General features: G+C 40.2%; 1 protein-coding gene across 1 annotated transcript in view; it reads left to right on the plus strand.

The window, feature by feature from the left end:
* LOC147703391 (uncharacterized) overlaps positions 1 to 24,479 on the plus strand; it is a 9,287,842-nt gene that overhangs the window by 823,848 nt on the left and 8,439,515 nt on the right. The window lies entirely within an intron of this gene.

A 24,479-nucleotide genomic window follows, 5' to 3' on the forward strand; every position in this document is an offset into this window, starting at 1 on the left:
TGAGTTTATACTTGGTGGAGTGGGAATAGTAATTTATATGGGGTTACTGTCCAGCACATTCCCTGAGTTTATACTTGGTGGAGTGGGAATAATAATTTATATGGGTTTACTGTCCAGCACCTTCCCTGAGTTTATACTTGGTGGAGTGTGAATAGTAATTTATATGGGTTTACTGTCCAACACCTTCCCTGAGATTATACTTGGTGGAGTGGGAATAGTAATTTATATGGGTTGAATGTCCAGCACCTTCCCTGAGTTTATACTTGGTGGAGTGGGAATAGTAATTTATAAGGGTTGAATGTCCAGCACCTTCTCTGAGTTTATACTTGGTGGAGTGGGAATAGTAATTTATATGGGTTTACTGTCCAGCACCATCCCTGAGTTTATAGTTGGTGGAGTGGGATTAGTAATTTATATGGGTTGAATGTCCAACACCTTCCCTGAGTTTATGTTTGGTGGAGTGGGAATAGTAATTTATATGGGTTTACTGTCCAGCACATTCTCTGAGTTTATACTTGGTGGAGTGGGAATAGTAATTTATATGGGTTTACTGTCCAGCACCTTTCCTGAGTTTATACTTGGTGGAGTGGGAATAGTAATTTATATGGGGTTACTGTCCAGCACATTCCCTGAGTTTATACTTGGTGGAGTGGGAATAGTAAGTTATATGGGTTTAGTGTCCAGCATATTCTTAGAGTTTATACTTGGTGGAGTGGGAATAGTAATTTATATGGGTTTACTATCCAGCACCTTCCATGAGTTTATACTTGGTGGAGTGGGAATAGTAATTTATATGGGTTGAATGTCCAGCACCTTCCCTGAGTTTATACTTGGTGGAGTGGGAATAGTAATTTATATGGGTTTACTGTCCAGCATCTTCCCTGAGTTTATACTTGGTGGAGTGTGAATAGTAATTTATATGGGTTGAATGCCCAGCACCTTCCCTGAGTTTATAGTTGGTGGAGTGGGAATAGTAATGTATATGGGTTTACTGTCCAGCACATTCCCTGAGTTTATACTTGGTGGAGTGGGAATAATAATTTATATGGGTTTACTGTCCAGCACCTTCCCTGAGTTTATACTTGGTGGAGTGGGAATAGTAATTTATATGGGTTTACTGTCCAACACCTTCCCTGAGATTATACTTGGTGGAGTGGGAATAGTAATTTATATGGGTTGAATGTCCAGCACCTTCCCTGAGTTCATACTTGGTGGAGTGGGAATAGTAATTTATAAGGGTTGAATGTCCAGCACCTTCTCTGAGTTTATACTTGGTGGAGTGGGAATAGTAATTTATATGGGTTTACTGTCCAGCACCTTCCCTGAGTTTATACTTGGTGGAGTGGGAATAGTAATTTATAAGGGTTGAATGTCCAGCACCTTCACTGAGTTTATACTTGGTGGAGTGGGAATACTAATTTATTTTGGTTTGCTGTCCAGCACCTTCCCTGAGTTTATACTTGGTGGAGTGGGAATAGTAATTTATATGGGTTTACTGTCCAGCACCTTCCCTGAGTTTATAGTTGGTGGAGTGGGAATAGTAATTTATATGGGTTTACTGTCCAACACTTTCCCTGAGATTATACTTGGTGGAGTGGGAATAGTAATTTATATGGGTTGAATGTCCGCCTCCTTCCCTGAGTTTATACTTGGTGGAGTGGGAATAGTAATTTATATGGGGTTACTGTCCAGCACATTCCCTGAGTTTATACTTGGTGGAGTGGGAATAATAATTTATATGGGTTTACTGTCCAACACCTTCCCTGAGATTATACTTGGTAGAGTGGGAATAGTAATTTATATGGGTTGAATGTCCAGCACCTTCCCTGAGTTTATAGTTGGTGGAGTTGGAATAGTAATTTATATGGGTTTACTGTCCAGTACCTTCCCTGAGTTTATACTTGGTGGAGTGGGAATAGTAATTTATAAGGGTTGAATGCCCAGCACCTTCCCTGAGTTTATAGTTGGTGGAGTGGGAATAGTAATGTATATGGGTTTACTGCCCAGCACATTCCCTGAGTTTATACTTGGTGGAGTGGGAATAATAATTTATATGGGTTTACTGTCCAGCACCTTCCCTGAGTTTATACTTGGTGGAGTGGGAATAGTAATTTATATGGGTTTACTGTCCAACACCTTCCCTGAGATTATACTTGGTGGAGTGGGAATAGTAATTTATATGGGTTGAATGTCCAGCACCTTCCCTGAGTTTATACTTGGTGGAGTGGGAATAGTAATTTATAAGGGTTGAATGTCCAGCACCTTCTCTGAGTTTATACTTGGTGGAGTGGGAATAGTAATTTATATGGGTTTACTGTCCAGCACCATCCCTGAGTTTATAGTTGGTGGAGTGGGATTAGTAATTTATATGGGTTGAATGTCCAGCACCTTCCCTGAGTTTATAGTTGGTGGAGTTGGAATAGTAATTTATATGGGTTTACTGTCCAGTACCTTCCCTGAGTTTATACTTGGTGGAGTGGGAATAGTAATTTATAAGGGTTGAATGCCCAGCACCTTCCCTGAGTTTATAGTTGGTGGAGTGGGAATAGTAATGTATATGGGTTTACTGTCCAGCACATTCCCTGAGTTTATACTTGGTGGAGTGGGAATAATAATTTATATGGGTTTACTGTCCAGCACCTTCCCTGAGTTTATACTTGGTGGAGTGGGAATAGTAATTTATATGGGTTTACTGTCCAACACCTTCCCTGAGATTATACTTGGTGGAGTGGGAATAGTAATTTATATGGGTTGAATGTCCAGCACCTTCCCTGAGTTCATACTTGGTGGAGTGGGAATAGTAATTTATAAGGGTTGAATGTCCAGCACCTTCTCTGAGTTTATACTTGGTGGAGTGGGAATAGTAATTTATATGGGTTTACTGTCCAGCACCTTCCCTGAGTTTATACTTGGTGGAGTGGGAATAGTAATTTATAAGGGTTGAATGTCCAGCACCTTCACTGAGTTTATACTTGGTGGAGTGGGAATACTAATTTATTTTGGTTTGCTGTCCAGCACCTTCCCTGAGTTTATACTTGGTGGAGTGGGAATAGTAATTTATATGGGTTTACTGTCCAGCACCTTCCCTGAGTTTATAGTTGGTGGAGTGGGAATAGTAATTTATATGGGTTTACTGTCCAACACTTTCCCTGAGATTATACTTGGTGGAGTGGGAATAGTAATTTATATGGGTTGAATGTCCGCCTCCTTCCCTGAGTTTATACTTGGTGGAGTGGGAATAGTAATTTATATGGGGTTACTGTCCAGCACATTCCCTGAGTTTATACTTGGTGGAGTGGGAATAATAATTTATATGGGTTTACTGTCCAACACCTTCCCTGAGATTATACTTGGTAGAGTGGGAATAGTAATTTATATGGGTTGAATGTCCAGCACCTTCCCTGAGTTTATAGTTGGTGGAGTTGGAATAGTAATTTATATGGGTTTACTGTCCAGTACCTTCCCTGAGTTTATACTTGGTGGAGTGGGAATAGTAATTTATAAGGGTTGAATGCCCAGCACCTTCCCTGAGTTTATAGTTGGTGGAGTGGGAATAGTAATGTATATGGGTTTACTGTCCAGCACATTCCCTGAGTTTATACTTGGTGGAGTGGGAATAATAATTTATATGGGTTTACTGTCCAGCACCTTCCCTGAGTTTATACTTGGTGGAGTGGGAATAGTAATTTATATGGGTTTACTGTCCAACACCTTCCCTGAGATTATACTTGGTGGAGTGGGAATAGTAATTTATATGGGTTGAATGTCCAGCACCTTCCCTGAGTTTATACTTGGTGGAGTGGGAATAGTAATTTATAAGGGTTGAATGTCCAGCACCTTCTCTGAGTTTATACTTGGTGGAGTGGGAATAGTAATTTATATGGGTTTACTGTCCAGCACCATCCCTGAGTTTATAGTTGGTGGAGTGGGATTAGTAATTTATATGGGTTGAATGTCCAGCACCTTCCCTGAGTTTATAGTTGGTGGAGTTGGAATAGTAATTTATATGGGTTTACTGTCCAGTACCTTCCCTGAGTTTATACTTGGTGGAGTGGGAATAGTAATTTATAAGGGTTGAATGCCCAGCACCTTCCCTGAGTTTATAGTTGGTGGAGTGGGAATAGTAATGTATATGGGTTTACTGTCCAGCACATTCCCTGAGTTTATACTTGGTGGAGTGGGAATAATAATTTATATGGGTTTACTGTCCAGCACCTTCCCTGAGTTTATACTTGGTGGAGTGGGAATAGTAATTTATATGGGTTTACTGTCCAACACCTTCCCTGAGATTATACTTGGTGGAGTGGGAATAGTAATTTATATGGGTTGAATGTCCAGCACCTTCCCTGAGTTCATACTTGGTGGAGTGGGAATAGTAATTTATAAGGGTTGAATGTCCAGCACCTTCTCTGAGTTTATACTTGGTGGAGTGGGAATAGTAATTTATATGGGTTTACTGTCCAGCACCTTCCCTGAGTTTATACTTGGTGGAGTGGGAATAGTAATTTATAAGGGTTGAATGTCCAGCACCTTCACTGAGTTTATACTTGGTGGAGTGGGAATACTAATTTATTTTGGTTTGCTGTCCAGCACCTTCCCTGAGTTTATACTTGGTGGAGTGGGAATAGTAATTTATATGGGTTTACTGTCCAGCACCTTCCCTGAGTTTATAGTTGGTGGAGTGGGAATAGTAATTTATATGGGTTTACTGTCCAACACTTTCCCTGAGATTATACTTGGTGGAGTGGGAATAGTAATTTATATGGGTTGAATGTCCGCCTCCTTCCCTGAGTTTATACTTGGTGGAGTGGGAATAGTAATTTATATGGGGTTACTGTCCAGCACATTCCCTGAGTTTATACTTGGTGGAGTGGGAATAATAATTTATATGGGTTTACTGTCCAACACCTTCCCTGAGATTATACTTGGTAGAGTGGGAATAGTAATTTATATGGGTTGAATGTCCAGCACCTTCCCTGAGTTTATAGTTGGTGGAGTTGGAATAGTAATTTATATGGGTTTACTGTCCAGTACCTTCCCTGAGTTTATACTTGGTGGAGTGGGAATAGTAATTTATAAGGGTTGAATGCCCAGCACCTTCCCTGAGTTTATAGTTGGTGGAGTGGGAATAGTAATGTATATGGGTTTACTGTCCAGCACATTCCCTGAGTTTATACTTGGTGGAGTGGGAATAATAATTTATATGGGTTTACTGTCCAGCACCTTCCCTGAGTTTATACTTGGTGGAGTGGGAATAGTAATTTATATGGGTTTACTGTCCAACACCTTCCCTGAGATTATACTTGGTGGAGTGGGAATAGTAATTTATATGGGTTGAATGTCCAGCACCTTCCCTGAGTTCATACTTGGTGGAGTGGGAATAGTAATTTATAAGGGTTGAATGTCCAGCACCTTCTCTGAGTTTATACTTGGTGGAGTGGGAATAGTAATTTATATGGGTTTACTGTCCGCCTCCTTCCCTGAGTTTATACTTGGTGGAGTGGGAATAGTAATTTATATGGGGTTACTCTCCAGCACATTCCCTGAGTTTATACTTGGTGGAGTGGGAATAATAATTTATATGGGTTTACTGTCCAACACCTTCCCTGAGATTATACTTGGTAGAGTGGGAATAGTAATTTATATGGGTTGAATGTCCAGCACCTTCCCTGAGTTTATACTTGGTGGAGTGGGAATAGTAATTTATAAGGGTTGAATGTCCAGCACCTTCCCTGAGTTTATACTTGGTGGAGTGGGAATACTAATTTATTTTGGTTTGCTGTCCAGCACCTTCCCTGAGTTTATACTTGGTGGAGTGGGAATAGTAATTTATATGGGTTTACTGTCCAGCACCTTCCCTGAGTTTATAGTTGGTGGAGTGGGATTAGTAATTTATATGGGTTGAATGTCCAACACCTTCCCTGAGTTTATAGTTGGTGGAGTTGGAATAGTAATTTATATGGGTTTACTGTCCAGTACCTTCCCTGAGTTTATACTTGGTGGAGTGGGAATAGTAATTTATAAGGGTTGAATGCCCAGCACCTTCCCTGAGTTTATAGTTGGTGGAGTGGGAATAGTAATGTATATGGGTTTACTGTCCAGCACATTCCCTGAGTTTATACTTGGTGGAGTGGGAATAATAATTTATATGGGTTTACTGTCCAGCACCTTCCCTGAGTTTATACTTGGTGGAGTGGGAATAGTAATTTATATGGGTTTACTGTCCAACACCTTCCCTGAGATTATACTTGGTGGAGTGGGAATAGTAATTTATATGGGTTGAATGTCCAGCACCTTCCCTGAGTTTATACTTGGTGGAGTGGGAATAGTAATTTATAAGGGTTGAATGTCCAGCACCTTCTCTGAGTTTATACTTGGTGGAGTGGGAATAGTAATTTATATGGGTTTACTGTCCAGCACCATCCCTGAGTTTATAGTTGGTGGAGTGGGATTAGTAATTTATATGGGTTGAATGTCCAGCACCTTCCCTGAGTTTATAGTTGGTGGAGTTGGAATAGTAATTTATATGGGTTTACTGTCCAGTACCTTCCCTGAGTTTATACTTGGTGGAGTGGGAATAGTAATTTATAAGGGTTGAATGCCCAGCACCTTCCCTGAGTTTATAGTTGGTGGAGTGGGAATAGTAATGTATATGGGTTTACTGTCCAGCACATTCCCTGAGTTTATACTTGGTGGAGTGGGAATAATAATTTATATGGGTTTACTGTCCAGCACCTTCCCTGAGTTTATACTTGGTGGAGTGGGAATAGTAATTTATATGGGTTTACTGTCCAACACCTTCCCTGAGATTATACTTGGTGGAGTGGGAATAGTAATTTATATGGGTTGAATGTCCAGCACCTTCCCTGAGTTCATACTTGGTGGAGTGGGAATAGTAATTTATAAGGGTTGAATGTCCAGCACCTTCTCTGAGTTTATACTTGGTGGAGTGGGAATAGTAATTTATATGGGTTTACTGTCCAGCACCTTCCCTGAGTTTATACTTGGTGGAGTGGGAATAGTAATTTATAAGGGTTGAATGTCCAGCACCTTCACTGAGTTTATACTTGGTGGAGTGGGAATACTAATTTATTTTGGTTTGCTGTCCAGCACCTTCCCTGAGTTTATACTTGGTGGAGTGGGAATAGTAATTTATATGGGTTTACTGTCCAGCACCTTCCCTGAGTTTATAGTTGGTGGAGTGGGAATAGTAATTTATATGGGTTTACTGTCCAACACTTTCCCTGAGATTATACTTGGTGGAGTGGGAATAGTAATTTATATGGGTTGAATGTCCGCCTCCTTCCCTGAGTTTATACTTGGTGGAGTGGGAATAGTAATTTATATGGGGTTACTGTCCAGCACATTCCCTGAGTTTATACTTGGTGGAGTGGGAATAATAATTTATATGGGTTTACTGTCCAACACCTTCCCTGAGATTATACTTGGTAGAGTGGGAATAGTAATTTATATGGGTTGAATGTCCAGCACCTTCCCTGAGTTTATAGTTGGTGGAGTTGGAATAGTAATTTATATGGGTTTACTGTCCAGTACCTTCCCTGAGTTTATACTTGGTGGAGTGGGAATAGTAATTTATAAGGGTTGAATGCCCAGCACCTTCCCTGAGTTTATAGTTGGTGGAGTGGGAATAGTAATGTATATGGGTTTACTGTCCAGCACATTCCCTGAGTTTATACTTGGTGGAGTGGGAATAATAATTTATATGGGTTTACTGTCCAGCACCTTCCCTGAGTTTATACTTGGTGGAGTGGGAATAGTAATTTATATGGGTTTACTGTCCAACACCTTCCCTGAGATTATACTTGGTGGAGTGGGAATAGTAATTTATATGGGTTGAATGTCCAGCACCTTCCCTGAGTTCATACTTGGTGGAGTGGGAATAGTAATTTATAAGGGTTGAATGTCCAGCACCTTCTCTGAGTTTATACTTGGTGGAGTGGGAATAGTAATTTATATGGGTTTACTGTCCGCCTCCTTCCCTGAGTTTATACTTGGTGGAGTGGGAATAGTAATTTATATGGGGTTACTCTCCAGCACATTCCCTGAGTTTATACTTGGTGGAGTGGGAATAATAATTTATATGGGTTTACTGTCCAACACCTTCCCTGAGATTATACTTGGTAGAGTGGGAATAGTAATTTATATGGGTTGAATGTCCAGCACCTTCCCTGAGTTTATACTTGGTGGAGTGGGAATAGTAATTTATAAGGGTTGAATGTCCAGCACCTTCCCTGAGTTTATACTTGGTGGAGTGGGAATACTAATTTATTTTGGTTTGCTGTCCAGCACCTTCCCTGAGTTTATACTTGGTGGAGTGGGAATAGTAATTTATATGGGTTTACTGTCCAGCACCTTCCCTGAGTTTATAGTTGGTGGAGTGGGATTAGTAATTTATATGGGTTGAATGTCCAACACCTTCCCTGAGTTAATGGTTGGTGGAGTGGGAATAGTAATTTATATGGGTTTACTGTCCAGCACATTCCCTGAGTTTATACTTGGTGGAGTGGGAATAGTAATTTATATTGGTTGAATGTCCAGCACCTTCCCTGAGTTTATACTTGGTGGAGTGGGAATAGTAATTTATATGGGTTTACTGTCCAGCATCTTCCCTGAGTTTATACTTGGTGGAGTTGGAATAGTAATTTATATGGGTTTACTGTCCAGCACCTTACCTTAGTTTATACTTGGTGGAGTGTGAATTGTAATTTATTAAGGTTGAATGTCCAGCATTATCCATGAGTTTATACTTGGTGGAGTGGGAATAGTAATTTATATGGGTTGAATGTCCAGCACCTTCCCTGAGTTTATAGTTGGTGGAGTTGCAATAGTAATTTATATGGGTTTACTGTCCAGCACCTTCCCTGAGTTTATACTTGGTGGAGTGGGAATAGTAATTTATAAGGGTTGAATGTCCAGCACCTTCCCTGAGTTTATAGTTGGTGGAGTGGGAATAGTAATTTATATGGGTTTACTGTCCAACACCTTCCCTGAGCTTATAGTTGGGGGAGTTGGAATAGTAATTTATATGGGTTTAGGGTCCAGCACCTTCCCTGAGTTTATACTTGGTGGAGTGGGAATAGTAATTTATAAGGGTTGAATGTCCAGCACCTTTCCTGAGTTTATAGTTGGTGGAGTGGGAATAGTAATTTATATGGGTTTACTATCCAGCACATTCCCTGAGTTTATACTTGGTGGAGTGGGAATAGTAATTTATATGGGTTTACTGTCCAGCACCTTCCTGAGTTTATACTTGGTGGAGTGGGAATAGTAATGTATATGGGTTTACTGTCCAACACCTTCCCTGAGATTATACTTGGTGGAGTGGGAATAGTAATTTATATGGGTTGAATGTCCAGCACCTTTCCTGAGTTTATACTTGGTGGAGTGGGAATATTAATTTATATGGGGTTACTGTCCAGCACATTCCCTGAGTTTATACTTGGTGGAGTGGGAATAGTAAGTTATATGGGTTTAGTGTCCAGCATATTCTTAGAGTTTATACTTGGTGGAGTGGGAATAGTAATTTATATGGGTTTACTATTCAGCACCTTCCATGAGTTTATACTTGGTGGAGTGGGAATAGTAATTTATATGGGTTGAATGTCCGCCTCCTTCCCTGAGTTTATACTTGGTGGAGTGGGAATAGTAATTTATATGGGGTTACTGTCCAGCACATTCCCTGAGTTTATACTTGGTGGAGTGGGAATAATAATTTATATGGGTTTACTGTCCAGCACCTTCCCTGAGTTTATACTTGGTGGAGTGTGAATAGTAATTTATATGGGTTTACTGTCCAACACCTTCCCTGAGATTATACTTGGTGGAGTGGGAATAGTAATTTATATGGGTTGAATGTCCAGCACCTTCCCTGAGTTTATACTTGGTGGAGTGGGAATAGTAATTTATAAGGGTTGAATGTCCAGCACCTTCTCTGAGTTTATACTTGGTGGAGTGGGAATAGTAATTTATATGGGTTTACTGTCCAGCACCATCCCTGAGTTTATAGTTGGTGGAGTGGGATTAGTAATTTATATGGGTTGAATGTCCAACACCTTCCCTGAGTTTATGTTTGGTGGAGTGGGAATAGTAATTTATATGGGTTTACTGTCCAGCACATTCTCTGAGTTTATACTTGGTGGAGTGGGAATAGTAATTTATATGGGTTTACTGTCCAGCACCTTTCCTGAGTTTATACTTGGTGGAGTGGGAATAGTAATTTATATGGGTTGAATGTCCAGCACCTTCCCTGAGTTTATACTTGGTGGAGTGGGAATAGTAATTTATATGGGTTTACTGTCCAGCATCTTCCCTGAGTTTATACTTGGTGGAGTGTGAATATTAATTTATATGGGTTGAATGTCCAGCACCTTCCCTGAGTTTATAGTTGGTGGAGTTGGAATAGTAATTTATATGGGTTTACTGTCCAGTACCTTCCCTGAGTTTATACTTGGTGGAGTGGGAATAGTAATTTATAAGGGTTGAATGCCCAGCACCTTCCCTGAGTTTATAGTTGGTGGAGTGGGAATAGTAATGTATATGGGTTTACTGTCCAGCACATTCCCTGAGTTTATACTTGGTGGAGTGGGAATAATAATTTATATGGGTTTACTGTCCAGCACCTTCCCTGAGTTTTTACTTGGTGGAGTGGGAATAATAATTTATATGGGTTTACTGTCCAGCACCTTCCCTGAGTTTATACTTGGTGGAGTGGGAATAGTAATTTATAAGGGTTGAATGTCCAGCACCTTCTCTGAGTTTATACTTGGTGGAGTGGGAATAGTAATTTATATGGGTTTACTGTCCAACACCTTCCCTGAGATTATACTTGGTGGAGTGGGAATAGTAATTTATATGGGTTGAATGTCCAGCACCTTCCCTGAGTTCATACTTGGTGGAGTGGGAATAGTAATTTATAAGGGTTGAATGTCCAGCACCTTCTCTGAGTTTATACTTGGTGGAGTGGGAATAGTAATTTATATGGGTTTACTGTCCAGCACCTTCCCTGAGTTTATACTTGGTGGAGTGGGAATAGTAATTTATAAGGGTTTACTGTCCAGCACATTCTCTGAGTTTATACTTGGTGGAGTGGGAATAGTAATTTATATGGGTTTACTGTCCAGCACCTTTCCTGAGTTTATACTTGGTGGAGTGGGAATAGTAATTTATATGGGGTTACTGTCCAGCACATTCCCTGAGTTTATACTTGGTGGAGTGGGAATAGTAAGTTATATGGGTTTAGTGTCCAGCATATTCTTAGAGTTTATACTTGGTGGAGTGGGAATAGTAATTTATATGGGTTTACTGTCCAGCACATTCTCTGAGTTTATACTTGGTGGAGTGGGAATAGTAATTTATATGGGTTTACTGTCCAGCACCTTTCCTGAGTTTATACTTGGTGGAGTGGGAATAGTAATTTATATGGGGTTACTGTCCAGCACATTCCCTGAGTTTATACTTGGTGGAGTGGGAATAGTAAGTTATATGGGTTTAGTGTCCAGCATATTCTTAGAGTTTATACTTGGTGGAGTGGGAATAGTAATTTATATGGGTTTACTATCCAGCACCTTCCATGAGTTTATACTTGGTGGAGTGGGAATAGTAATTTATATGGGTTGAATGTCCAGCACCTTCCCTGAGTTTATACTTGGTGGAGTGGGAATAGTAATTTATATGGGTTTACTGTCCAGCATCTTCCCTGAGTTTATACTTGGTGGAGTGTGAATATTAATTTATATGGGTTGAATGTCCAGCACCTTCCCTGAGTTTATAGTTGGTGGAGTTGGAATAGTAATTTATATGGGTTTACTGTCCAGTACCTTCCCTGAGTTTATACTTGGTGGAGTGGGAATAGTAATTTATAAGGGTTGAATGCCCAGCACCTTCCCTGAGTTTATAGTTGGTGGAGTGGGAATAGTAATGTATATGGGTTTACTGTCCAGCACATTCCCTGAGTTTATACTTGGTGGAGTGGGAATAATAATTTATATGGGTTTACTGTCCAGCACCTTCCCTGAGTTTTTACTTGGTGGAGTGGGAATAATAATTTATATGGGTTTACTGTCCAGCACCTTCCCTGAGTTTATACTTGGTGGAGTGGGAATAGTAATTTATAAGGGTTGAATGTCCAGCACCTTCTCTGAGTTTATACTTGGTGGAGTGGGAATAGTAATTTATATGGGTTTACTGTCCAACACCTTCCCTGAGATTATACTTGGTGGAGTGGGAATAGTAATTTATATGGGTTGAATGTCCAGCACCTTCCCTGAGTTCATACTTGGTGGAGTGGGAATAGTAATTTATAAGGGTTGAATGTCCAGCACCTTCTCTGAGTTTATACTTGGTGGAGTGGGAATAGTAATTTATATGGGTTTACTGTCCAGCACCTTCCCTGAGTTTATACTTGGTGGAGTGGGAATAGTAATTTATAAGGGTTGAATGGCCAGCACCTTCACTGAGTTTATACTTGGTGGAGTGGGAATACTAATTTATTTTGGTTTGCTGTCCAGCACCTTCCCTGAGTTTATACTTGGTGGAGTGGGAATAGTAATTTATATGGGTTTACTGTCCAGCACCTTCCCTGAGTTTATAGTTGGTGGAGTGGGAATAGTAATTTATATGGGTTTACTGTCCAACACTTTCCCTGAGATTATACTTGGTGGAGTGGGAATAGTAATTTATATGGGTTGAATGTCCGCCTCCTTCCCTGAGTTTATACTTGGTGGAGTGGGAATAGTAATTTATATGGGGTTACTGTCCAGCACATTCCCTGAGTTTATACTTGGTGGAGTGGGAATAATAATTTATATGGGTTTACTGTCCAGCACCTTCCCTGAGTTTATACTTGGTGGAGTGGGAATAGTAATTTATATGGGTTTACTGTCCAACACCTTCCCTGAGATTATACTTGGTAGAGTGGGAATAGTAATTTATATGGGTTGAATGTCCAGCACCTTCCCTGAGTTTATACTTGGTGGAGTGGGAATAGTAATTTATAAGGGTTTACTGTCCAGCACCTTACCTTAGTTTATACTTGGTGGAGTGTGAATTGTAATTTATTAAGGTTGAATGTCCAGCATTATCCATGAGTTTATACTTGGTGGAGTGGGAATAGTAATTTATATGGGTTGAATGTCCAGCACCTTCCCTGAGTTTATAGTTGGTGGAGTTGCAATAGTAATTTATATGGGTTTACTGTCCAGCACCTTCCCTGAGTTTATACTTGGTGGAGTGGGAATAGTAATTTATAAGGGTTGAATGTCCAGCACCTTCCCTGAGTTTATAGTTGGTGGAGTGGGAATAGTAATTTATATGGGTTTACTGTCCAACACCTTCCCTGAGCTTATAGTTGGTGGAGTTGGAATAGTAATTTATATGGGTTTAGGGTCCAGCACCTTCCCTGAGTTTATACTTGGTGGAGTGGGAATAGTAATTTATAAGGGTTGAATGTCCAGCACCTTTCCTGAGTTTATAGTTGGTGGAGTGGGAATAGTAATTTATATGGGTTTACTATCCAGCACATTCCCTGAGTTTATACTTGGTGGAGTGGGAATAGTAATTTATATGGGTTTACTGTCCAGCACCTTCCTGAGTTTATACTTGGTGGAGTGGGAATAGTAATGTATATGGGTTTACTGTCCAACACCTTCCCTGAGATTATACTTGGTGGAGTGGGAATAGTAATTTATATGGGTTGAATGTCCAGCACCTTTCCTGAGTTTATACTTGGTGGAGTGGGAATATTAATTTATATGGGGTTACTGTCCAGCACATTCCCTGAGTTTATACTTGGTGGAGTGGGAATAGTAAGTTATATGGGTTTAGTGTCCAGCATATTCTTAGAGTTTATACTTGGTGGAGTGGAAATAGTAATTTATATGGGTTTACTATTCAGCACCTTCCATGAGTTTATACTTGGTGGAGTGGGAATAGTAATTTATATGGGTTGAATGTCCGCCTCCTTCCCTGAGTTTATACTTGGTGGAGTGGGAATAGTAATTTATATGGGGTTACTGTCCAGCACATTCCCTGAGTTTATACTTGGTGGAGTGGGAATAATAATTTATATGGGTTTACTGTCCAGCACCTTCCCTGAGTTTATACTTGGTGGAGTGTGAATAGTAATTTATATGGGTTTACTGTCCAACACCTTCCCTGAGATTATACTTGGTGGAGTGGGAATAGTAATTTATATGGGTTGAATGTCCAGCACCTTCCCTGAGTTTATACTTGGTGGAGTGGGAATAGTAATTTATAAGGGTTGAATGTCCAGCACCTTCTCTGAGTTTATACTTGGTGGAGTGGGAATAGTAATTTATATGGGTTTACTGTCCAGCACCATCCCTGAGTTTATAGTTGGTGGAGTGGGATTAGTAATTTATATGGGTTGAATGTCCAACACCTTCCCTGAGTTTATGTTTGGTGGAGTGGGAATAGTAATTTATATGGGTTTACTGTCCAGCACATTCTCTGAGTTTATACTTGGTGGAGTGGGAATAGTAATTTATATGGGTTTACTGTCCAGCACCTTTCCTGAGTTTATACTTGGTGGAGTGGGAATAGTAATTTATATGGGGTTACTGTCCAGCACATTCCCTGAGTTTATACTTGGTGGAGTGGGAATAGTAAGTTATATGGGTTTAGTGTCCAGCATATTCTTAGAGTTTATACTTGGTGGAGTGGGAATAGTCATTTATATGGGTTTACTATCCAGCACCTTCCATGAGTTTATACTTGGTGGAGTGGGAATAGTAATTTATATGGGTTGAATGTCCAGCACCTTCCCTGAGTTTATACTTGGTGGAGTGGGAATAGTAATTTATATGGGTTTACTGTCCAGCATCTTCCCTGAGTTTATACTTGGTGGAGTGTGAATAGTAATTTATATGGGTTGAATGTCCAGCACCTTCCCTGAGTTTATAGTTGGTGGAGTTGGAATAGTAATTTATATGGGTTTACTGTCCAGTACCTTCCCTGAGTTTATACTTGGTGGAGTGGGAATAGTAATTTATAAGGGTTGAATGCCCAGCACCTTCCCTGAGTTTATAGTTGGTGGAGTGGGAATAGTAATGTATATGGGTTTACTGTCCAGCACATTCCCTGAGTTTATACTTGGTGGAGTGGGAATAATAATTTATATGGGTTTACTGTCCAGCACCTTCCCTGAGTTTATACTTGGTGGAGTGGGAATAGTAATTTATATGGGTTTACTGTCCAACACCTTCCCTGAGATTATACTTGGTGGAGTGGAAATAGTAATTTATATGGGTTGAATGTCCAGCACCTTCCCTGAGTTCATACTTGGTGGAGTGGGAATAGTAATTTATAAGGGTTGAATGTCCAGCACCTTCTCTGAGTTTATACTTGGTGGAGTGGGAATAGTAATTTATATGGGTTTACTGTCCAGCACCTTCCCTGAGTTTATACTTGGTGGAGTGGGAATAGTAATTTATAAGGGTTGAATGTCCAGCACCTTCACTGAGTTTATACTTGGTGGAGTGGGAATACTAATTTATTTTGGTTTGCTGTCCAGCACCTTCCCTGAGTTTATACTTGGTGGAGTGGGAATAGTAATTTATATGGGTTTACTGTCCAGCACCTTCCCTGAGTTTATAGTTGGTGGAGTGGGAATAGTAATTTATATGGGTTTACTGTCCAACACTTTCCCTGAGATTATACTTGGTGGAGTGGGAATAGTAATTTATATGGGTTGAATGTCCGCCTCCTTCCCTGAGTTTATACTTGGTGGAGTGGGAATAGTAATTTATATGGGGTTACTGTCCAGCACATTCCCTGAGTTTATACTTGGTGGAGTGGGAATAATAATTTATATGGGTTTACTGTCCAGCACCTTCCCTGAGTTTATACTTGGTGGAGTGGGAATAGTAATTTATATGGGTTTACTGTCCAACACCTTCCCTGAGATTATACTTGGTAGAGTGGGAATAGTAATTTATATGGGTTGAATGTCCAGCACCTTCCCTGAGTTTATACTTGGTGGAGTGGGAATAGTAATTTATAAGGGTTGAATGTCCAGCACCTTCCCTGAGTTTATACTTGGTGGAGTGGGAATACTAATTTATTTTGGTTTGCTGTCCAGCACCTTCCCTGAGTTTATACTTGGTGGAGTGGGAATAGTAATTTATATGGGTTTACTGTCCAGCACCTTCCCTGAGTTTATAGTTGGTGGAGTGGGATTAGTAATTTATATGGGTTGAATGTCCAACACCTTCCCTGAGTTAATGGTTGGTGGAGTGGGAATAGTAATTTATATGGGTTTACTGTCCAGCACATTCCCTGAGTTTATACTTGGTGGAGTGGGAATAGTAACTTATATTGGTTGAATGTCCAGCACCTTCCCTGAGTTTATACTTGGTGGAGTGGGAATAGTAATTTATATGGGTTTACTGTCCAGCATCTTCCCTGAGTTTATACTTGGTGGAGTTGGAATAGTAATTTATATGGGTTTACTGTCCAGCACCTTACCTTAGTTTATACTTGGTGGAGTGTGAATTGTAATTTATTAAGGTTGAATGTCCAGCATTATCCATGAGTTTATACTTGGTGGAGTGGGAATAGTAATTTATATGGGTTGAATGTCCAGCACCTTCCCTGAGTTTATAGTTGGTGGAGTTGCAATAGTAATTTATATGGGTTTACTGTCCAGCACCTTCCCTGAGTTTATACTTGGTGGAGTGGGAATAGTAATTTATAAGGGTTGAATGTCCAGCACCTTCCCTGAGTTTATAGTTGGTGGAGTGGGAATAGTAATTTATATGGGTTTACTGTCCAACACCTTCCCTGAGATTATACTTGGTGGAGTGGGAATAGTAATTTATATGGGTTGAATGTCCAGCACCTTCCCTGAGTTTATACTTGGTGGAGTGGGAATAGTAATTTATATGGGTTTACTGTCCAGCACCTTCCCTGAGCTTATAGTTGGTGGAGTTGGAATAGTAATTTATATGGGTTTAGGGTCCAGCACCTTCCCTGAGTTTATACTTGGTGGAGTGGGAATAGTAATTTATAAGGGTTGAATGTCCAGCACCTTTCCTGAGTTTATAGTTGGTGGAGTGGGAATAGTAATTTATATGGGTTTACTATCCAGCACATTCCCTGAGTTTATACTTGGTGGAGTGGGAATAGTAATTTATATGGGTTTACTGTCCAGCACCTTCCCTGAGTTTATACTTGGTGGAGTGGGAATAGTAATGTATATGGGTTTACTGTCCAACACCTTCCCTGAGATTATACTTGGTGGAGTGGGAATAGTAATTTATATGGGTTGAATGTCCAGCACCTTTCCTGAGTTTATACTTGGTGGAGTGGGAATAGTAATTTATATGGGGTTACTGTCCAGCACATTCCCTGAGTTTATACTTGGTGGAGTGGGAATAGTAAGTTATATGGGTTTAGTGTCCAGCATATTCTTAGAGTTTATACTTGGTGGAGTGGGAATAGTAATTTATATGGGTTTACTATTCAGCACCTTCCATGAGTTTATACTTGGTGGAGTGGGAATAGTAATTTATATGGGGTTACTGTCCAGCACATTCCCTGAGTTTATACTTGGTGGAGTGGGAATAGTAATTTATATGGGTTGAATGTCCAGCACCTTCCCTGAGTTTATACTTGGTGGAGTGGGAATAGTAATTTATATGGGTTTACTGTCCAGCATCTTCCCTGAGTTTATACTTGGTGGAGTGGGAATAGTAATTTATATGGGTTGAATGTCCAGCACCTTCCCTGAGTTTATAGTTGGTGGAGTTGGAATAGTAATTTATGTGGGTTTACTGTCCAGTACCTTCCCTGAGTTTATACTTGGTGGAGTGGGAATAGTAATTTATAAGGGTTGAATGCCCAGCACCTTCCCTGAGTTTATAGTTGGTGGAGTGGGAATAGTAATGTATATGGGTTTACTGTCCAGCACATTCCCTGAGTTTATACTTGGTGGAGTGGGAATAATAATTTATATGGGTTTACTGTCCAGCACCTTCCCTGAGTTTATATTTGGTGGAGTGGGAATAGTAATTTATATGGGTTTACTGTCCAACACCTTCCCTGAGATTATACTTGGTGGAGTGGGAATAGTAATTTATATGGGTTGAATGTCCAGCACCTTCCCTGAGTTCATACTTGGTGGAGTGGGAATAGTAATTTATACGGGTTGAATGTCCAGCACCTTCTCTGAGTTTATACTTGGTGGAGTGGGAATAGTAATTTATAAGGGTTGAATGTCCAGCACCTTCACTGAGTTTATACTTGGTGGAGTGGGAATACTAATTTATTTTGGTTTGCTGTCCAGCACCTTCCCTGAGTTTATACTTGGTGGAGTGGGAATAGTAATTTATATGGGTTTACTGTCCAGCACCTACCCTGAGTTTATAGTTGGTGGAGTGGGAATAGTAATTTATATGGGTTTACTATCCAACACTTTCCCTGAGATTATACTTGGTGGAGTGGGAATAGTAATTTATATGGGTTGAATGTCCGCCTCCTTCCCTGAGTTTATACTTGGTGGAGTGGGAATAGTAATTTATATGGGGTTACTGTCCAGCACATTCCCTGAGTTTATACTTGGTGGAGTGGGAATAATAATTTATATGGGTTTACTGTCCAGCACCTTCCCTGAGTTTATACTTGGTGGAGTGGGAATAGTAATTTATATGGGTTTACTGTCCAACACCTTCCCTGAGATTATACTTGGTAGAGTGGGAATAGTAATTTATATGGGTTGAATGTCCAGCACCTTCCCTGAGTTTATACTTGGTGGAGTGGGAATAGTAATTTATAAGGGTTGAATGTCCAGCACCTTCCCTGAGTTTATACTTGGTGGAGTGGGAATACTAATTTATTTTGGTTTGCTGTCCAGCACCTTCCCTGAGTTTATACTTGGTGGAGTGGGAATAGTAATTTATATGGGTTTACTGTCCAGCACCTTCCCTGAGTTTATAGTTGGTGGAGTGGGATTAGTAATTTATATGGGTTGAATGTCCAACACCTTCCCTGAGTTAATGGTTGGTGGAGTGGGAATAGTAATTTATATGGGTTTACTGTCCAGCACATTCCCTGAGTTTATACTTGGTGGAGTGGGAATAGTAACTTATATTGGTTGAATGTCCAGCACCTTCCCTGAGTTTATACTTGGTGGAGTGGGAATAGTAATTTATATGGGTTTACTGTCCAGCATCTTCCCTGAGTTTATACTTGGTGGAGTTGGAATAGTAATTTATATGGGTTTACTGTCCAGCATCTTCCCTGAGTTTATACTTGGTGGAGTTGGAATAGTAATTTATATGGGTTTACTGTCCAGCACCTTACCTTAGTTTATACTTGGTGGAGTGTGAATTGTAATTTATTAAGGTTGAATGTCCAGCATTATCCATGAGTTTATACTTGGTGGAGTGGGAATAGTAATTTATATGGGTTGAATGTCCAGCACCTTCCCTGAGTTTATAGTTGGTGGAGTTGCAATAGTAATTTATATGGGTTTACTGTCCAGCACCTTCCCTGAGTTTATACTTGGTGGAGTGGGAATAGTAATTTATAAGGGTTGAATGTCCAGCACCTTCCCTGAGTTTATAGTTGGTGGAGTGGGAATAGTAATTTATATGGGTTTACTGTCCAACACCTTCCCTGAGATTATACTTGGTGGAGTGGGAATAGTAATTTATATGGGTTGAATGTCCAGCACCTTCCCTGAGTTTATACTTGGTGGAGTGGGAATAGTAATTTATATGGGTTGAATGTCCAGCACCTTTCCTGAGTTTATACTTGGTGGAGTGGGAATAGTAATTTATATGGGGTTACTGTCCAGCACATTCCCTGAGTTTATACTTGGTGGAGTGGGAATAGTAAGTTATATGGGTTTAGTGTCCAGCATATTCTTAGAGTTTATACTTGGTGGAGTGGGAATAGTAATTTATATGGGTTTACTATTCAGCACCTTCCATGAGTTTATACTTGGTGGAGTGGGAATAGTAATTTATATGGGGTTACTGTCCAGCACATTCCCTGAGTTTATACTTGGTGGAGTGGGAATAGTAATTTATATGGGTTGAATGTCCAGCACCTTCCCTGAGTTTATACTTGGTGGAGTGGGAATAGTAATTTATATGGGTTTACTGTCCAGCATCTTCCCTGAGTTTATACTTGGTGGAGTGGGAATAGTAATTTATATGGGTTGAATGTCCAGCACCTTCCCTGAGTTTATAGTTGGTGGAGTTGGAATAGTAATTTATGTGGGTTTACTGTCCAGTACCTTCCCTGAGTTTATACTTGGTGGAGTGGGAATAGTAATTTATAAGGGTTGAATGCCCAGCACCTTCCCTGAGTTTATAGTTGGTGGAGTGGGAATAGTAATGTATATGGGTTTACTGTCCAGCACATTCCCTGAGTTTATACTTGGTGGAGTGGGAATAATAATTTATATGGGTTTACTGTCCAGCACCTTCCCTGAGTTTATATTTGGTGGAGTGGGAATAGTAATTTATATGGGTTTACTGTCCAACACCTTCCCTGAGATTATACTTGGTGGAGTGGGAATAGTAATTTATATGGGTTGAATGTCCAGCACCTTCCCTGAGTTCATACTTGGTGGAGTGGGAATAGTAATTTATACGGGTTGAATGTCCAGCACCTTCTCTGAGTTTATACTTGGTGGAGTGGGAATAGTAATTTATATGGGTTTACTGTCCAGCACCTTCCCTGAGTTTATACTTGGTGGAGTGGGAATAGTAATTTATTAGGGTTGAATGTCCAGCACCTTCCCTGAGTTTATACTTGGTGGAGTGGGAATACTAATTTATTTTGGTTTGATGTCCAGCACCTTCCCTGAGTTTATACTTGGTGGAGTGGGAATAGTAATTTATATAGGTTTACTGTCCAGCACCTTCCCTGAGTTTATAGTTGGTGGAGTGGGAATAGTAATTTATATGGGTTTACTGTCCAACACTTTCCCTGAGATTATACTTGGTGGAGTGGGAATAGTAATTTATATGGGTTGAATGTCCGCCTCCTTCCCTGAGTTTATACTTGGTGGAGTGGGAATAGTAATTTATATGGGGTTACTGTCCAGCACATTCCCTGAGTTTATACTTGGTGGAGTGGGAATAATAATTTATATGGGTTTACTGTCCAGCACCTTCCCTGAGTTTATACTTGGTGGAGTGGGAATAGTAATTTATAAGGGTTGAATGTCCAGCACCTTCTCTGAGTTTATACTTGGTGGAGTGGGAATAGTAATGTATATGGGTTTACTGTCCAGCACATTCCCTGAGTTTATACTTGGTGGAGTGGGAATAATAATTTATATGGGTTTACTGTCCAGCACCTTCCCTGAGTTTATACTTGGTGGAGTGGGAATAGTAATTTATATGGGTTTACTGTCCAACACCTTCCCTGAGATTATACTTGGTGGAGTGGGAATAGTAATTTATATGGGTTGAATGTCCAGCACCTTCCCTGAGTTCATACTTGGTGGAGTGGGAATAGTAATTTATAAGGGTTGAATGTCCAGCACCTTCTCTGAGTTTATACTTGGTGGAGTGGGAATAGTAATTTATATGGGTTTACTGTCCAGCACCTTCCCTGAGTTTATACTTGGTGGAGTGGGAATAGTAATTTATAAGGGTTGAATGTCCAGCACCTTCACTGAGTTTATACTTGGTGGAGTGGGAATACTAATTTATTTTGGTTTGCTGTCCAGCACCTTCCCTGAGTTTATACTTGGTGGAGTGGGAATAGTAATTTATATGGGTTTACTGTCCAGCACCTTCCCTGGGTTTATAGTTGGTGGAGTGGGAATAGTAATTTATATGGGTTTACTGTCCAACACTTTCCCTGAGATTATACTTGGTGGAGTGGGAATAGTAATTTATATGGGTTGAATGTCCGCCTCCTTCCCTGAGTTTATACTTGGTGGAGTGGGAATAGTAATTTATATGGGGTTACTGTCCAGCACATTCCCTGAGTTTATACTTGGTGGAGTGGGAATAATAATTTATATGGGTTTACTGTCCAACACCTTCCCTGAGATTATACTTGGTAGAGTGGGAATAGTAATTTATATGGGTTGAATGTCCAGCACCTTCCCTGAGTTTATAGTTGGTGGAGTTGGAATAGTAATTTATATGGGTTTACTGTCCAGTACCTTCCCTGAGTTTATACTTGGTGGAGTGGGAATAGTAATTTATAAGGGTTGAATGCCCAGCACCTTCCCTGAGTTTATAGTTGGTGGAGTGGGAATAGTAATGTATATGGGTTTACTGTCCAGCACATTCCCTGAGTTTATAATTGGTGGAGTGGGAATAATAATTTATATGGGTTTACTGTCCAGCACCTTCCCTGAGTTTATACTTGGTGGAGTGGGAATAGTAATTTATATGGGTTTACTGTCCAACACCTTCCCTGAGATTATACTTGGTGGAGTGGGAATAGTAATTTATATGGGTTGAATGTCCAGCACCTTCCCTGAGTTCATACTTGGTGGAGTGGGAATAGTAATTTATAAGGGTTGAATGTCCAGCACCTTCTCTGAGTTTATACTTGGTGGAGTGGGAATAGTAATTTATATGGGTTTACTGTCCGCCTCCTTCCCTGAGTTTATACTTGGTGGAGTGGGAATAGTAATTTATATGGGGTTACTCTCCAGCACATTCCCTGAGTTTATACTTGGTGGAGTGGGAATAATAATTTATATGGGTTTACTGTCCAACACCTTCCCTGAGATTATACTTGGTAGAGTGGGAATAGTAATTTATATGGGTTGAATGTCCAGCACCTTCCCTGAGTTTATACTTGGTGGAGTGGGAATAGTAATTTATAAGGGTTGAATGTCCAGCACCTTCCCTGAGTTTATACTTGGTGGAGTGGGAATACTAATTTATTTTGGTTTGCTGTCCAGCACCTTCCCTGAGTTTATACTTGGTGGAGTGGGAATAGTAATTTATATGGGTTTACTGTCCAGCACCTTCCCTGAGTTTATAGTTGGTGGAGTGGGATTAGTAATTTATATGGGTTGAATGTCCAACACCTTCCCTGAGTTAATGGTTGGTGGAGTGGGAATAGTAATTTATATGGGTTTACTGTCCAGCACATTCCCTGAGTTTATACTTGGTGGAGTGGGAATAGTAATTTATATTGGTTGAATGTCCAGCACCTTCCCTGAGTTTATACTTGGTGGAGTGGGAATAGTAATTTATATGGGTTTACTGTCCAGCATCTTCCCTGAGTTTATACTTGGTGGAGTTGGAATAGTAATTTATATGGGTTTACTGTCCAGCACCTTACCTTAGTTTATACTTGGTGGAGTGTGAATTGTAATTTATTAAGGTTGAATGTCCAGCATTATCCATGAGTTTATACTTGGTGGAGTGGGAATAGTAATTTATATGGGTTGAATGTCCAGCACCTTCCCTGAGTTTATAGTTGGTGGAGTTGCAATAGTAATTTATATGGGTTTACTGTCCAGCACCTTCCCTGAGTTTATACTTGGTGGAGTGGGAATAGTAATTTATAAGGGTTGAATGTCCAGCACCTTCCCTGAGTTTATAGTTGGTGGAGTGGGAATAGTAATTTATATGGGTTTACTGTCCAACACCTTCCCTGAGATTATACTTGGTGGAGTGGGAATAGTAATTTATATGGGTTGAATGTCCAGCACCTTCCCTGAGTTTATACTTGGTGGAGTGGGAATAGTAATTTATATGGGTTTACTGTCCAGCACCTTCCCTGAGCTTATAGTTGGTGGAGTTGGAATAGTAATTTATATGGGTTTACTATCCAGCACATTCCCTGAGTTTATACTTGGTGGAGTGGGAATAGTAATTTATATGGGTTTACTGTCCAGCACCTTCCCTGAGATTATACTTGGTGGAGTGGGAATAGTAATTTATATGGGTTTACTGTCCAGCACCTTCCCTGAGTTTATACTTGGTGGAGTGGGAATAGTAATGTATATGGGTTTACTGTCCAACACCTTCCCTGAGATTATACTTGGTGGAGTGGGAATAGTAATTTATATGGGTTGAATGTCCAGCACCTTTCCTGAGTTTATACTTGGTGGAGTGGGAATAGTAATTTATATGGGGTTACTGTCCAGCACATTCCCTGAGTTTATACTTGGTGGAGTGGGAATAGTAAGTTATATGGGTTTAGTGTCCAGTATATTCTTAGAGTTTATACTTGGTGGAGTGGGAATAGTAATTTATATGGGTTTACTATTCAGCACCTTCCATGAGTTTATACTTGGTGGAGTGGGAATAGTAATTTATATGGGGTTACTGTCCAGCACATTCCCTGAGTTTATACTTGGTGGAGTGGGAATAGTAATTTATATGGGTTGAATGTCCAGCACCTTCCCTGAGTTTATACTTGGTGGAGTGGGAATAGTAATTTATATGGGTTTACTGTCCAGCATCTTCCCTGAGTTTATACTTGGTGGAGTGGGAATAGTAATTTAT

This window comes from Lissotriton vulgaris, chromosome 7 (assembly GCF_964263255.1).
Source record: "Lissotriton vulgaris chromosome 7, aLisVul1.2, whole genome shotgun sequence".
Taxonomy (NCBI): domain Eukaryota; kingdom Metazoa; phylum Chordata; class Amphibia; order Caudata; family Salamandridae; genus Lissotriton; species Lissotriton vulgaris.